The following is a 15,597-nucleotide window of genomic DNA, read 5'->3' on the forward strand; positions in this document are numbered from 1 at the left end:
CTCATTATAGTCAAATAATCAAAATCAGTTTAAAGGCAAGGCGTGACTTGCATGATCTGCAGAAGAGGGAGATCACAGTTCTTTTGGTTTGCAGAGACGATCTTTGCTCACGTTGTGAAGCTCCGCTCCGGGCCGTGAGATTTTCAATGCCCTGTTCAGCGTCCTAAGGACGCAGAGGAGTTCTTTCATGAGTTAAAGGGAAACTCAGCAGATAAAGTTAGTGACATGCACATTTTGTCATCTGCAGTATGATGAGCTAAAAATATTCTGATGAATTTAAAATATTAAACTTATCGCTGGAGATTTTGTTAAATGACTTTGATACAAAAAGACACATCTTGGAATGCTTCCTTTTAATCAATTGTTAATACGTTAAAGAGACAAGTCCCTAGGTCACAAATGACTTTTTTGATCCACAGAAAGCTCATCAATTGAGTCCCTTGACATAAATCCGGTGGGTTATTAGTAACATGAATGGATCTTTTGGGCCGAACAACAAATTCTCATTTCCAAGGTTTTAGAATACCTACCAGCTTAGACTCTTTAATTCTTTTGAAAAATTGATAGGGACTTGAAAAATACTTTATTGTTTAACAGGGTACTGGGTATAGCCATGCTCTGAAAGCAGAACAGCCTACGGGAACGGTCTGGAGCCTGGGAAAGGAGACTACAGAAACAGGAGTAACTGGGGACATTCGAGCAATTGTGGTTTATCTTGAAATCTTGCCCAGTGTTTTGCTGCTGGCAGTCAGTCTGTCACGTTTGTTTGTGAAAATACGTCTGAGCTGTACAGAAGAAGATGTTGGCAGCTCCCGTGTGGTTTCGAGTCTTTAGAACTCATGGTTATGGTTTCTTAAGCGATGTAAGTGGCCGCATTTTTCTCTTAGCAAACCGTTTTCTCTAATTCTATCAGCTGGTTTCATAAATGAAGCAAGCTCTTCTAGAACTTTTACACTGCGTATGTACATACATGAATGTAGAACACTCCCTTAACACGTATTAGTTCTCTGTGCTATAGTTTGTTTTCTGGGTTTAAAACAATTGATTTCCGAGCCAGACCCCCAGATCTGGATCTCTTTACAGAAGGACTCCGTAATCTGGCTCCAGATTTTCCATCTTTCCTTGCAGGGTCAAATACTTCCCTAGGAGTTGTAGCTTGAGGGTACCTGTATTAAGGAATTGAGGTATCAGACTGTGGACTTAGATTTGCTAAAGCCCAAGCCTTGTAGACTTAGATTTGCTAAAGCCCAAGCCTTCCTAGTATGGCCTTTCCTAGTAGTCTCTTGAGGGTGTGATTATATATAAATAAATAAATACATAAATAAATTTTGGACTGTGCAGTGTGTTTAGAACAGGTAGCAAAGCACAAAGCAGTGTCCCACGCAGGGTTCCTTGGCAACTTTCATTCCTGCTATGGATTCCCAGACGTATGGGCAATGCCATGGCTATAGATCCCGTGAGCTGATCAGCAGTCCCAGAGACAAACAGAATACATTGGATTTGTAAACATTTCTTTCAAAACATAACAAGATATCGTATATAAATGAGCTCATTTATGTGATGCTCTCCTTTCGCAGTGCACATTGAGACATAGAGGAAATTAAATGGAGGTAAAGTTAAGGCCCAGAGAGGAGGAGATAGGAGATAGCAGATAGCAAAAGAACGGCTTGCGTAGAAGATGAGAAACCCCAGTTGCATTGCTCCAGAGATAAAGCTAAGGTTGAATGTATAACGGTTACAGATACCACCTATCTATAAATGCCATTTATTGTTTTTACTCTTCCTCTTTGCACTTTGGGCCTTGGAGGAATTGGCATTTAATTCAGGAGAAATCATTCCTGTGTTGCTGCAAGTTTACATTGTCCTGGACTTGGCGAGGGTGCTAGAATCTACTGAAACCAGGATGGGAATGAAGGTTGGGAAGCAGGAGGTGCAAAAGATTCACAACAAGAATGGTAAAATCTCTTGCTTTGACTCAAAAGTGAGGTGTTAGAAGCCAGATGCATTAAGGAGGGAGCAAATGGAGTCTCTAGTGCAGCTTGCTTGGCAGTCAAAAGAATGTGATTCTAATAGCTTTTTAGTGGGGTGGAAATATCCAATTTCCCCGAAGACCAATCTGGCTTAGCAATGCAGACTTTTTGACTTCATATTCTAATGCTTACTTCACAAGATGCCTCATTTCTCCTTAGGTAATGAACTGGAAACAACATTGTTTCAGAGCACAAAATGCAAGGACCGCTCCATTAGACAAAACCATTCTCCAGGAACTTACCAAAGAGAAAAAAGGAGAAAACTGGTCCTACAGTCTATATGTGAAAGAATTAAAATTTTAAGTATTAGGTACCTGTAGAGAAGATAATCAAACACATTACCATCGCTGAGAGAGTCCGGAGAAAATAGTGTGGCTGTGATGACCCTACAGACCCTTTAAAAACAAAATAGAAATTGAAAGGGCTGACAGTTGGGAATATCGGTATCTTGGAAAAGAAAAGCCCCCCGAAGGAGAATGTGGTTCATCAGATGTCAAAGGACAGATGATGAATTCCATATTACTTAAAGCCGTTGCTTATGCCAAAGGCATCTGAACTGCAGCCTAGCTATAATAGAGGCTACTGTTTTATGCATTAGGGATGTAACCATTAGGATAAGAGCCTTGCAGCATTCTGTACAGTTATGTTACTGCACAAAGGCAGGCTTTAGTAATTATGAAGAATCTAAGGCAATTTGCAATCTATATTCATACTGTAATTTAAGCTTTCTGGGTTGGGAAACAGTTATCCACAATCTATCGTAAAAGAAGAAAAAAGCAAAAATACTACACAGGCCAATACCTGCAAGATTAAATGAGAAAGTAGGGAAGAAGAAGGAAAATAGACAAATAAAAATAACAGATTTAAACAGAAGAAAATGTATGGAGTAACAGAATAATCTGAGATTTAATGGATAGTTCTTTCTCTCTCAGACTAGGGGCGGTCAAAGTAAAGAAACAAGAGGGGCAGTGGGTGTTTGGGCTTCCAACAGCCAGTCTGGAACATTACTATGGAAAGCTTAATGAGTTAATATTCTTTATTCCTTATTCTATAGTGACCCTTTTCAATAAGATTTTTCCTCAGCTTAGTACGGTGTTCCTACCAGGTAATATGCTAATAGTCTACCGAAAGAAAACTCCTGTAGCTGAAAATTGAGCTCTTTCACAGGGAGAATGAAACAAGAGTAAGGACTAATGCTGACATAATTCAAGAAGCAGATGCTTTCTGGTTTCTGTTTGGATGCTTTGGGACTCTCCAGCTGTCCTGCGCTGGCCGGGAAAGGATGGTGGAGCAGGACGATGTCCCTGGGCGATAGGATTCTCTCGCTCGTCGTCTTCCTGGGCCTCTGAGCTCCTTGGCATCATAGGCTTCAGTCAGCTCCAATTTATGTTACGGTGAGCAGGTTCTCCTGACAACACCAAGACTGCAGTACTGCAAGTGATTTATGATCATGTTAGCCCTTCTCCCCTCGTCTCTTATGGGATACGTGTCAGCGGTGCCTGAAAAGTGAACCGTAAGCTTTAGGAAATTGCCGCAGAAACGCCAGGCTCTAGTACTGAGATACTGTTCCAAAGGAAAAGGACTGGTGTGTTACTGTTTCCTCTGAGTTCCTTATCAATAGTAAAGGAGTGTGCACATATCGCTAAAAATCTTCTATATGGTGGTGCTTTTTGATGGTTTTAATTCCGTGAGTGAATTAATCACACTAGCCAGGTCTGAGTTAGTTTTACTGAAACACAAAGGAATGTACAGATGAATAAAAATGCCTATGACGGGGACCCAGTGAAATGCCTTTCATCCCAATCAACAACCAGAGAGAATTCCCTGCTGCCAGTTGACTATTTCATCAATGAAATTACGAAAGAAAACCTCTTATTTCACCTTGTGGAATCCCTGATGGCTATTTCAGCACTTACTTTATCCTGCTGATGATACTGATCCATGGATATCCTGTAATTACAGGAATACACACAAGAATGCGAGTATTGGTTCTGCCTCTGCTCTTGAGGTCATATATAAATTACTGGTTACTCACAGCAATTGAGAAGAACGCTTAGAATTGAGGAAATGACTGCAACTTCTTAAAGAGTTTTGTAAAATATAAGATGAATTTCTACAAACGCATCATCATTTCCATCAGTTGGTGCTTGCAACGTTACGCAATCAAAGTATCATTGACTTCAAAGATATTTAATCGTGTTTTAGTGGGTCTCTGAAATAGGAGCACTGGGGTAAACCTTTCCAGGTGAATGCGTCCTGTCCCGTGCGGAAGAGAAGCGCATGTCCACGCTGTCCGACCAAGACCTCGCTCAGCGCGGTAGGAGGGAGGGTGCATCAGGAACAACGGCTGAGGTTGTTCTGATACAAGTGACATCCCATTAGTTGAAATACAAGTACTCTAAGAAACTTTTATGGGCACCAGAGGGAAATTCACTGCTTTGTACTGTGTTTTTTTAAAAGTACAGCATAAGCGATCATCTTTGGTAATTGAGGCAACACTAACAAAGAAGTTAATGAACTGGAAGTGACTTAAAACCTGAAGGGAACACAAGGCATGCTGGATATGTTCAGGATAACATTCCTGCACTTCAGGCCACACGTAATCTGTGACACCTTGCACAGCACTGACCTGATCGCTTTTTTCCTTTCTTTTCTGTAGCACGATATTTTAGATCTGCTCCATCCCGCCCGCACATTCCATCAGATAGGCCAAAGCGTAGTCACGACTGAGGGCTCTACAATGCTTAGATGATTCAATAGGTGATTTTGAGGACTTCAGAGCAAAAGGGAAGAGCCTGAAGTCTTTGTGAGTTTAAGACAAATTTGTTCATCTCCCATTTAAGAGAGGACCGACGACATCCTCTGTCAGCGTAACGCACCCAGAGGTAATTCATTTCAGTGGTATTTCTAGGATGATGCAGGGCTGAGCGTTTATGACACAAGTACGTTAAATAATTCAGGTCTGGAGGAATAGAGCAAATGCCTTTTTGAGCTTCTGTCTGTAGTTTATTTTCTGTGATTCGGTGGTAGGTCTGGCTCAGGTAGGTAGCGCAAGATTTGTTTCTGGGTGGAGGGAGTGAACTGGGAAGGAGAAGAGTTTGTGAAGTACCCAAGAGGCTTTTCCTCTTTTTATATGAGATAAAGGGGGGGAATCCTCCCAAATACCATTACAATGATCTATGTTCTTAGAGGGCAGCAGAGTGACAGAAAGCGACCTTAAGACATGAACCAGTGTCTTAAAAAAACGATTAAAAAGGTATCAAACAAACTACTGATTGAAGGCAAAGCTAAGAGGCACAGCTAGCTTATCTATACCAAGATAGTTCTTTTTGCCTGGTTTTAGTAGACCTGAGCCTAGTCTATAGTTTCTGACTTTTGTGTCTATCTTTTCTTTGTGTCTGTACATGAGCTCAGACTATGAACTGCAGAGATGGCGTAATGAAGGTTAATGGAGCTCTCGGGTTCATGTAACTCCTATGAATTAGAAATAACTTGATAAAACAGAGGATGCTCAACAAAATCAAATCTAAAAATACCTCCTGCAGAGTTCCTTTCAGACTGAATAACACTTCCAGACAGCTGCAATGTAATTTTCCCAAACTGGGATAAAATAAATGCCAAGGAAGCGCCAGAGTGAAGAAAGGAAGGTGTTAAGGAAAATTCCATAGAGCCTCCTGTGTCCCTTTACAAATACCTTTTCTACATTATTCCTTTAGTAAACAGGGATGGAATAGGAATGGGAAGAGCAAGAAACACTAAAAACCAAGCTGAGCTCTGGACCACTCCCTCCTCCAGCTGGTACAGGAGTATACGTTCCTGACACCTCTCCTAATTTGGAGCCAAACACACAAACAGCATTTGCTCCCCTATTTTGGGAAACCCTGGAAGCACGAACTGAGCACTGTATTGTGAAATCGGCTCGGTGACTGCTGAGGAAAGTAAGGAAGAACGAGTCCTGTGCTTTTGTCCTTCCCCCGGAGAGCTGTACAGAATTTCAGGGCAGGGATATAGGCTCCCCTCTTCCCTTCCCAAGGTCCCTGCCACTGCAAATGAGCCTGTCTGACAAGAACAGTAAATACTTTCTTGTATTAATGGCAATAATTAACATCTTTGGGAGGAAAGGGGGAACCAATTCTTTCTTTGTGCTGTTCCTGTAATAGTAAAACAAGCTACTGCTCATTAAGGATTGTATTCCCAGGGCATAATCTGGAGGTAGCCAACCTACAGAGTTTCCAAAGGCTTAGTATTATAAAGAGAGGAAGAATGGTCTTGGATCATCTGGAAATGAATTGTACTCTCCACCCCAGAAAAGCTTCAAGGGTTTGGAACGCAATTTTCATTAAGGACAAGGGATCAATTTGTGTCACTTGGCAAATCTACTGCGCTCTCATCTTTCCGGGTTCAGTCAGTAAGAGTGGACTCATTTGCCAGTGAGGGTTTCCCGACAGGGATGCTGTGGGAAGGGTAGGGAGGTGGAAGCTGTCCTAGCAGGGCAGATCATCACCCACCTCCCAGGTGACGTAGGAGCTCCTCAGGGGGACACCACAAAACCTCTTCGCATGGGTTAACTCTAGGTTAGCCAAGCGCGGGTTCTCTGTTCAACCAAATTTTAATTCACAGAAAGACTTGAAGTATTGAAGTCCAGAACAAGTCTGACTCTTTTCCATTTCATTGTCTTTCAAATTGCTCCTTAATTCTTCTTTGATAATAATAATAATAATAATAATAATAATAATAATAATAATAATGATTTTAATTTAGATAGAGACTTTAATCGAAGGATGCCATAGTATTTTAACAGGGTTAGTCCAGCCCAGCTAAAAAGGGGAGTTCTAAAATCCTATTACCTCCCATAGGATATGAACAGTCTGTGTTCTCGTCATGGATATGAAACCACAGTTAAATTCCTAAGCGGCTGCCATAGAGGTGGAACCGAATGTAACGTCCGTTGAGTGAGTGTCGTTGAATACTCCTGTGATGAAATCTGGCCACTAAGCTAGATTTGGTTTATCTAGTGGCTTATCCTAGGTTGGGTATAAAAAGGACATGCTATATATGATATAAATATACCTCCCGTATGACTCTCGGTAGCACGTCTATATGCTACTTCACAGCGTATGGAGAATGTATGTGCATGTGTGAGACGAATTCAGAACTGCCGTATCTGTGTTTTGTGGATTTCTGGTCTTGGCATTAGCAAGTAACGGAACGGCGTCTGCATGAGAACTAATAGAGAAACGATGAGCAAAATCCTTACCGAGTATGTCCATTGATTTGAATATTAAGGTCTTACCTAGAAAGTAATATTTATGCAGCAGTTTTACTTAGCAGATGATGAAGAGGGAGTAAATAGCAGCATGACTTTTGTGGTTAAAAATCATTCAAGAAGAGGAGAAAAGGCAATTGAGAATTCCACCACGCGTAGAGCAGTTAGTTGGACTTCCCTTTAGCATGAGAATGGGTCCAGTCTGGGCTCAGACAGACTTCTGGGAGAGCCTCTGGTGACCGGAAGGACTCTGAACTATGTCTTGTTATTTCAGCTCAGGATTCCTTTAGCAAGGAGGAAGGAAGGAGGAAAACAGGGGCAAGGATGTTAAATAACAGTAGCCAGATTCTGTCTCATCTCCCTCGCTTTTTAGTGCTGTGGGGGTGTCAGTCCCAGGCGTAGCTGGGAAGTACTGGCTTGGGGATGGCAGGATCCCTCTAGGACTCAGTAACCCCACAAAATTACCACGAAGGATTGAGTGAGGGTCAGATCCTCAGCTGGTGTAACCCTGCCTGCCTGCCTTCTGACAGTGCTGAGGGGCTGCAGCATCCCTCAGGTAGAAGCAGAGACCAGAGATACGGTTATTTTGTGCTGCCCTCGTGCACCATATGCAGCCTAGATGGCCAAAGCAAAAGGGCTTATCGGAAGGGTTCCAAGTTCTGGCAGCCTCAGTACAGTTCTGTTGTGTTGAGTTGAAATCTCTGGAGTCCAGAGAGTCATCCAAGCAAGACGCTGCCTGCACTGATCTGCTGTGGATGGCTCCTCCCCTTCAAGTGCAATCCCTTGGTCTGATATTAATGAAGCAATTAAATTTAAGTCCCATTCTCACTTTCCTGCAGCTCATATATTGGCTTTTACAGTCCTCAGCTTCAGAGGTTTCTTTTTTCCCCTCTCATGAAACTTTGGAAACAGCACAGCAAAACCAGCTAAGAAATCCGAACTCGGAGAAACGGGGTTTTTTTTTTCCCCAGGAAGTAAAAGAGTACTGAAATAGGAAAATAAAATCATTCTTTTCCCCAAGGACTTGATTTGGAGTGCAGCATGATTGTATTTTTCTGATAAAATGTCTTTATAACTCTGCAGCATAAATAAATAAAAACTGTAAACCCATTCTGTAAGACAGAACTGTCTGGATCAGACGCCCTCTGATGTTCTTTGGCCCTAGGTCAGTCCTTAGGCTTTGCTCATTGCCCAGCTGCAGTGCAAATACGGTTTGCAAATACGTTGATCCTTGAGCAGAATCATTGGCCTAGGCGTCCTAATGCTTTTTAATTGTACCTCAGCCTAACTTAGCTCCAGCACATTCCTCTTCTAGCTATAGAACGAGGAAATGTATGGCCTTGAGATGGTGCTTGTTGCCTTGTGAACCCCGTAACAGTCATCTTGTTTCCTTTCTCGTATGGAAGTTACCTGTTGATTCTTCTGCCTACTCTATGATTTTCTCAAAAGAAAAAAACCTGGACAGGAACAGAAGAGGATGGCTTAGCAGTTCCCAGGAACACATGGAAAGGTTTACTTGCATAGTAGAGTTCAAAGCAAATCCATTCACTGGAAGCATTCATAATTACATATTCACAGTTGGCCTACAGAACAGTATTTGTTCCCCGGGGAGACAAGAAAACACAGACGTTTGCTTGAGAAGTTTTAGTAACATTTTTTGTATTAGTACAAGGCTACTGGGTCTCATGAAGTTCTGGAAAGCACCTTCTGGACTCGCGGTGTATCAGACAACTGCTGGAGCTGGGTGGACTGATGGCAGAGAACATCAGGCGGCCTCGTTGTCTAACCACAAAGTGACTGATACCAGAGCCATGGCCTCGCGTGTCTGAGGCAAAAGCTGTGGTATTGACCCACCTGAAACCTTGCCATCAAGTTTGGTTACAGATCTGTCTCTGAAAGCATCTGGGATTCCAGTTTATAGGGTTGATTTTGACCGGTCAGATTAGGCATATGTGCTTATTTTTGAATCCTGACAGGACAAGTACTTCTAGTGTAAATACTTGTCTGAATTTAAGAATGTGAATTTCTGAAAGTACTTAAGCTCGCAACTTTAAAATTGCATGTATCTTTACACTGGTGAAAATCTAATACCAAAAACGGTCTTGAAAATGAACAAAGTGAAAGTAGAAGTATGGATGATACTAGGGGTTGTTTTTTTTAATCTTAGTGGAATATCCTGATAATATTTCCTTACATCTTAGTACAATGTGAGGGAATAGAGAGAGTTCAAAATGCTATTTCCTATCTTGGCAGCGGCACGGAAAATGTGATCTCGCCTTGGAAGAGAATTGATGTTTTCATTTATGATGACAACTAATAAGATGGCTCCTATTCATCTGCATCCATCTATTTATCTGTATAGACCCATCTTGCAAAGATCTGTGTATTTACAGTAGGGAAAATGAGCAAATAAAACTGAAAAATTATTTTAAAATCCAAGTACGTAATTTCCCCCCTTCTCCTTTAAAATGCATTTATGTAATTGCACTCATTACTTAAAGATACAAATAAATGACTTCACAATCTAGTAAATGATGTTGCAAGAAACTACAAAACTAGTAGGGAAGAGCTTTTTTTCCTTGTTGCAAACTACTTGAGACTGATGGCTGGCTAAAGAGTGCCAAAACCTGGGAGGAGCTGTATATCACATCCTGTAGGATTCTGTTTCAAATATACAGCAGCTTATTCCTTGCTTTGTTTGCTTTCTGACACATTTGTCAGACGTATGTTGAAGGAAAATCCATCATCTCTTAGTCTTTTACTCTCCCCTGCCGTTGAGTAGTACTTAATGTTCTTCTGTAGGGCTTCAGGGACCGATCCCTTCCTTTCCCTTTTCATCCGTGGGTCTATACAATGCGTCAGAGATCCCATGCCTATTTTCTTTCATTTTTCGTAATCATATGGAATTACTCTTTAGAAAGCACAACAGGAGCACATATTTTTCCTCCCTGGTAATCGGTAAAACAGATATTGCTTTGTAACCATTACCTGACGCTGGGTGGTTTTGTTATAAACAACAGTAGGGACTGAATCCGAGTATGAAAAACAGGGGAAAAAAAAAATTGTAGCAGTGGAATGTGCTGGGCTGCGTCGTCCTCTTCCGAGGAGCGCTGAGCGCCCCATCGCGTAGTTAAAAATAGACTGCGCTCTATGCTCAATAATAAGGCTAAGCAGATAATTTGAGCAAAACAATTTAGCAAAATTAGCTTCCTCTTTTACTGGAGCCAGTCTGCAGACAGAGAACTATTTCCAGCAACACTTCTATAAATAGTTCCGGGTGTGTAGCTATTCTATGAATAATTCACAAACCCGAATGCTAAAATTTGAGCTACTTTGGATTGATAGGCCATAAGATATATTGGTATTTCTTAAATGACTACGCAAAATTTGTTACCCTGTGCAATGCAAGTACAAATTATAAACTCGTATTCAAAAATATAAGACGGTATTCACCTGACGTTCTCCTCTGCCATCAGTTTTGCTCGCTAGAAAAGGAGTACAAACAACTTTTAACCTACGTTTGTTTAAAAATTGGAATGACTATTTGTGGAAGATTTTTTTTTTCCCCATTTTCTTTCCTATCTACTGAGGACGGTGCATTTGGAAAGAAAAATATTGAATCATGTCATCTTTTTCATCCTCATTTTTTTCACAGGCATCTTGCACTGATGTTCTTGTCCAGTAAGAGAGCATGGTTGATGGGCGCAGGCCTGCTGACCCGGGCACAGGTACGGGGATGTTCCAACGCACAACCCATCGGTGTTGCAAGTGAGGACTGACCCTCGCTTTGCTGCTCAGGCCATTAGTTTTTCGTTGGAAGTCTCTTGGTTTTGTCCTTGGTGGAAGGCAGAGGGAGGTATAGCCACAGGGCTTTCTTTAGGCAAACAGCAGTGTATTTTTTAATGAAGTATATCCCAGTCACCATCCTCTTTGGTACTGTTAATCTTATTTTAATATGCTCTTTTATTAATAGGTCAGTACCTTTACGAAAGACAAAACAGTACCCAAGAGATTATCATGGGTTTTTTTTCTGATATTGCTGTTTTCAGTGTTTCCAGGGTGTTCCCATTGGAATTATTTATTTTAATCTCACATCATTTGGGTTTCTTCTTATCTTCCCTTCTTAAGCCTATTCTTTCCACTTTGCAGAGTGCCGGGTACGTTTTTCACAGCATACCCACTATTTAGCACATTCTGCTGAGCCTTTATTACTGCCATCCTTCTTCCCATCACAAGCTCGCAGCCTGGGCATTTGAGATTGATTTTGTGTTTTAGTCTGTAAGGACGGTACCTCACGCATTCAGCATTTATAATACAGGCATTGTTACAGACAACACAATTCACAAGAAACAAGTTTTTGTGCCATCTGGCAACTGAAGTAGCAAAAAAAAGTACTTGGATGCGTTTATCTGCTCAGTTCTGATTTTCTGAGCTTGGGCTCTTGCGAGTGCTCGCAGGCTATTAGCCCTGGGGAGAGGCTCTGGCTGTAAGCCGGCGTTGGGCTGGGAATGGGGACCCAACCAGGCTCCCCAGTGCCTTGGGTTCAGTGGGAGACAAACCCAAGGAGAGCTGCAAAGAAGTCCCAGAGCCCACCGACCCTGACGGACACATCAAGTCAAGCCTCTGGGTGTACCCTAGCACCTATCCACTGCTCAGTCCAGAGGCAGTCTTTGTCACCAAGAGACATTTCACGTGTAGAAAACAGATTTTTTTAAGGGAAATGTAGCAGAAATGATACCTGTTGTGCAGGTTCTCACTTCAGAATCAGTGGTGTAAAAAATTAATGAGAAGAAAGGCCCAGGGAAAACGATGATGTGCTTGCCGCTCAACAAAAAAAGAGTACAGGCCAGCCATACACACACACACACATTATATATATATATATACATTTATAAATATATATGCAGTTGTTCTTAAGCCTGTACAGCTTGCTCTGTGCTACACCAAGCCGGCTGGTCATGGGAATGTCCACACCGCAGCTGGGTGCATGGCCACACCATGGATGGCTGGAAAGGTTTCCTCTGGCGTGCCTCAAGGGGAACAGCACTGGCGGTCTAGAATGTAGCTTTGAAATGGATTTAGGGGTCACATTTAAAAGTCAGCAGTGGCGTAGCCTGTATCCATGGTTGGGCCTTGAAGGGTTTATTCTGAAGTTTGGAGGTATTTAAAAGAAGGACAGATGAGGTGCTTAGGGACAGGGTTTAGTGGTGGGATGGCAGGGTTAGGTTAAAGGTTGGACTCGATGATCTCAAAGGTCTTTTCCAACCAAAGCGATTCTGTGATTCTATGATTCTAAGTTCCCGTTATTTCCAGTGCTATCTTTGGTCTTGCAGCCAGTTGCTCTTTAAGGAAGTTAATCTTCAGGTAGAGTCATGTAATGAACAGACACTGTGGCGCACACACATCCCGTGGAATCTGCCGTGTCGTTTTGTCAGGCAAGAATTCCCCCGGCGTCGGTGATTGTAGGTCTGAGCATACCGGTCCCAATGAAAACGGAAGGGCAAAGCCTTAGTGACTGGGAATGGGGAGGATGTGCTCTGCTCAGTGTAAAGACGTCTCTAACAGCATGTTGCCCATTTTACAGTGCTCTGAATTCAATGAAGAGTTGAGCAGAAAAAGCAGAGACTGAACTAATAGGCCTGATCTCCAAACGTGAATTGTCTGATTCGACAATTTATTTATTTATTTATTAATTTAAAATAACCAAGCAGATTACTTAAGATACTTCTTAAGCTTGTGTTTAAATTGGTGGTGGTAGGTACGCTGATCATTAGTTCCTCCCGCGACAGTCGATGCTTTGTTTGAGCAGCCTTGTGTTAAAAACATGGCCTCCCCAAACCAACGAATATAGAAAAAAGGGGACCTTTAGGCAGTGCTGTGGTTTTGTGTGTTTGTTTTTTTCTCTCCAATGCCTGTCATGAAGCATTTTAGTTAAACTGATACTAACTGTAGTAACTGTTCCAGAATTTGGGTATATGCCCTTGGAAGTCTTTCCAGTCCAATGAACAAGTTACTAGATCTGTCTGTTACGGACTTTTAAGACAAATCAAACATATAAGGTGCATGAACCATCATCATGTGAATTCTTGGGATGTTTTCCTTAGGTTAACATTGCATTTGGCTTGAAATGCGCTTATTGGTAGCTCAGAGGATTTGGTTTCAATTATTACTAAAAATAATAATAGAAATAACAAAATTCAGCATATGAAGTGATATGGAGGGAACCAGAGTAATCTGTCAAAACTTAGCAAAGCTCTTAAGAATCTCTCAAAACGGAAAAATATCAAAAAGGTTCCTGGAAAAAGAAGCCATCCTCTAAAGATAACTGAATACAACAAAAGCAAATGCCTGGCAGCTCAGGGGACCTGTAAGGAACCGGCTGGTCAGAAAGCATTCCGGATTGCAAAGCAGGAGCATGCGGGTACAGAATGGCCATTAGCATTTTGGAGGGAGAGGAAAGAAGCAGCCTAAAGACTTTGGTATGAAATTAGCCAATAATAGCGTATTTTCCGCAGAGGAAGCACAAACATTAGAAAAGAAAGATATTGTGTTTACTAGTTTACCTTCTTAAAAACTGCAGATGTTTTGGAAACTAATGATGACATGATAGAGTAAGTCTTTAGAATTGTGACTGAAATGTATAACAATAGATAAGAGCATATTTTAATGCGAAAAAAATTGCCTAAGAAGTTAGTTATGGAGGTAGGGATGCAGAATAATTAAAGAGTGAAACGATAACGTCAGTCGTTCTTAAGCGTTGGAGGCTATCAACCCACGAAAATCACAAAATACAAATAGCAGGTGTCCAAGAAGACTAAAGGGAAGGGGAAAGTAAGTGTTGGGCAATATCTAATTGGATGTGGTTCGGGAAAATTCCGAAGGAGAAAAAATTGCAACCTTGATTCTGTGTAACAGAAGAACTAGGCCGTTAGGGCTTATCGGGACTTTTTTTTTCAATAACCACCACCGCTATTACCATCCATTTAGAAAGTGATTTGTGGAACCACATGAGGAAACATGAACCGGTCATGTCCCTTGTACAGAGATGGACTCCGTGACCTAACCAGCCTCAACCTTACTTTATTTCTGTGGCATTTCTAAATGGGAGAGAGCTATAAGCAATAGCAATTTATTTGAATCCTGACAGACACCGGTGAATGTAACATGAATGCCAGTAGCATCTGGGTAAATTTTTCTTCTCTATGAACAGCAGCGGTGAACCTTAGCCATTAGCGGAGCTTTCTCATTGACTAGAACTGGGCAACCTGGAATACTATAGCTACTGCCAGTACTGCATCAAATTCCCTTTTCTTTCATTTTCTCAAAAAATGTAAAAGTCAAGGCTCTCAGTATCGCCTGGTGGTTCCTTGTGTAGTGGCCTTATCAGAGACATGAGGGAAGCCGTGTCGTTCTGTCTTTGGAGACTCTTTTGAAAGCTCCAAAGGAAGACGAGTGTCTCTTCATTCAGGCCAGAAGAAATGCAAATGAAGGCAACGCATACCTTCCCTATCCTTGTGCATCGTATCCGTCGGGGATAATGGCACTGTCTAGTCCAACAAGAGGAACAGATCTGCCTGTACATCCCTCCGCACGTAGGTGATGCTGAAGGGGTAGGAAGAGCAGATGAGTAGCGTTGGCGCTCTTCCTCGCATGCTGCTCTGGTAGCTCAGAGTGGGAGGAGGAAGAGGGGGAAAGCTACGGCTGGCTGCAGGAAAAATACAGGCATCCGGGAGGAGGGATCGTACTCACTCCAAAATTCCACAATCTAGTCCCTGGTGGCACTCGCAAAAGTGAAGTTACCGCTTCATGAAGTACTTTTTAATGATGGTTGTGTGTTTCAGCCAATACAGTTTTTCATTCTTGAGTCCTTGAGGTGAGAAAGACCACCTCAGAGAAGGGAGTGCTCAGTATTTAAACCAGATAACCACCATGGTCTAAACAAATGGGGCATTCTGGCAACACTGATTCACTCAATAGTTCCAATCAAAATTTTCAAGTGCATCCTCTTTCTTGATGAGAAAGAGGAGGAGAACAAGCGTTTATGCCCTCAGGCTACCGTTGTATTTTGCTGCTTGAAGCAACGGACGGGACGTTGCTGCTGTTGTGAGTGTGATTTATTGCCCAGCAGCGCTTTACACCAAAGCAGACACAGTGGGCGCAATGGAGGATGCTGCACCCCTCAAATAAATGTTTCCCATAACTGACTTCTGACTGAAAGGACTGATACTAATGCTCAAGGTTTAATTTGTTGGAGCGTGTCCAGAGAAGGGCAGCGGAGCTGGGGAGGGGTCTGGAGCCCCA

This window comes from Egretta garzetta, unplaced genomic scaffold (assembly GCF_000687185.1).
Source record: "Egretta garzetta isolate BGI_Z169 unplaced genomic scaffold, ASM68718v1 scaffold149, whole genome shotgun sequence".
Lineage (NCBI taxonomy): Eukaryota > Metazoa > Chordata > Aves > Pelecaniformes > Ardeidae > Egretta > Egretta garzetta.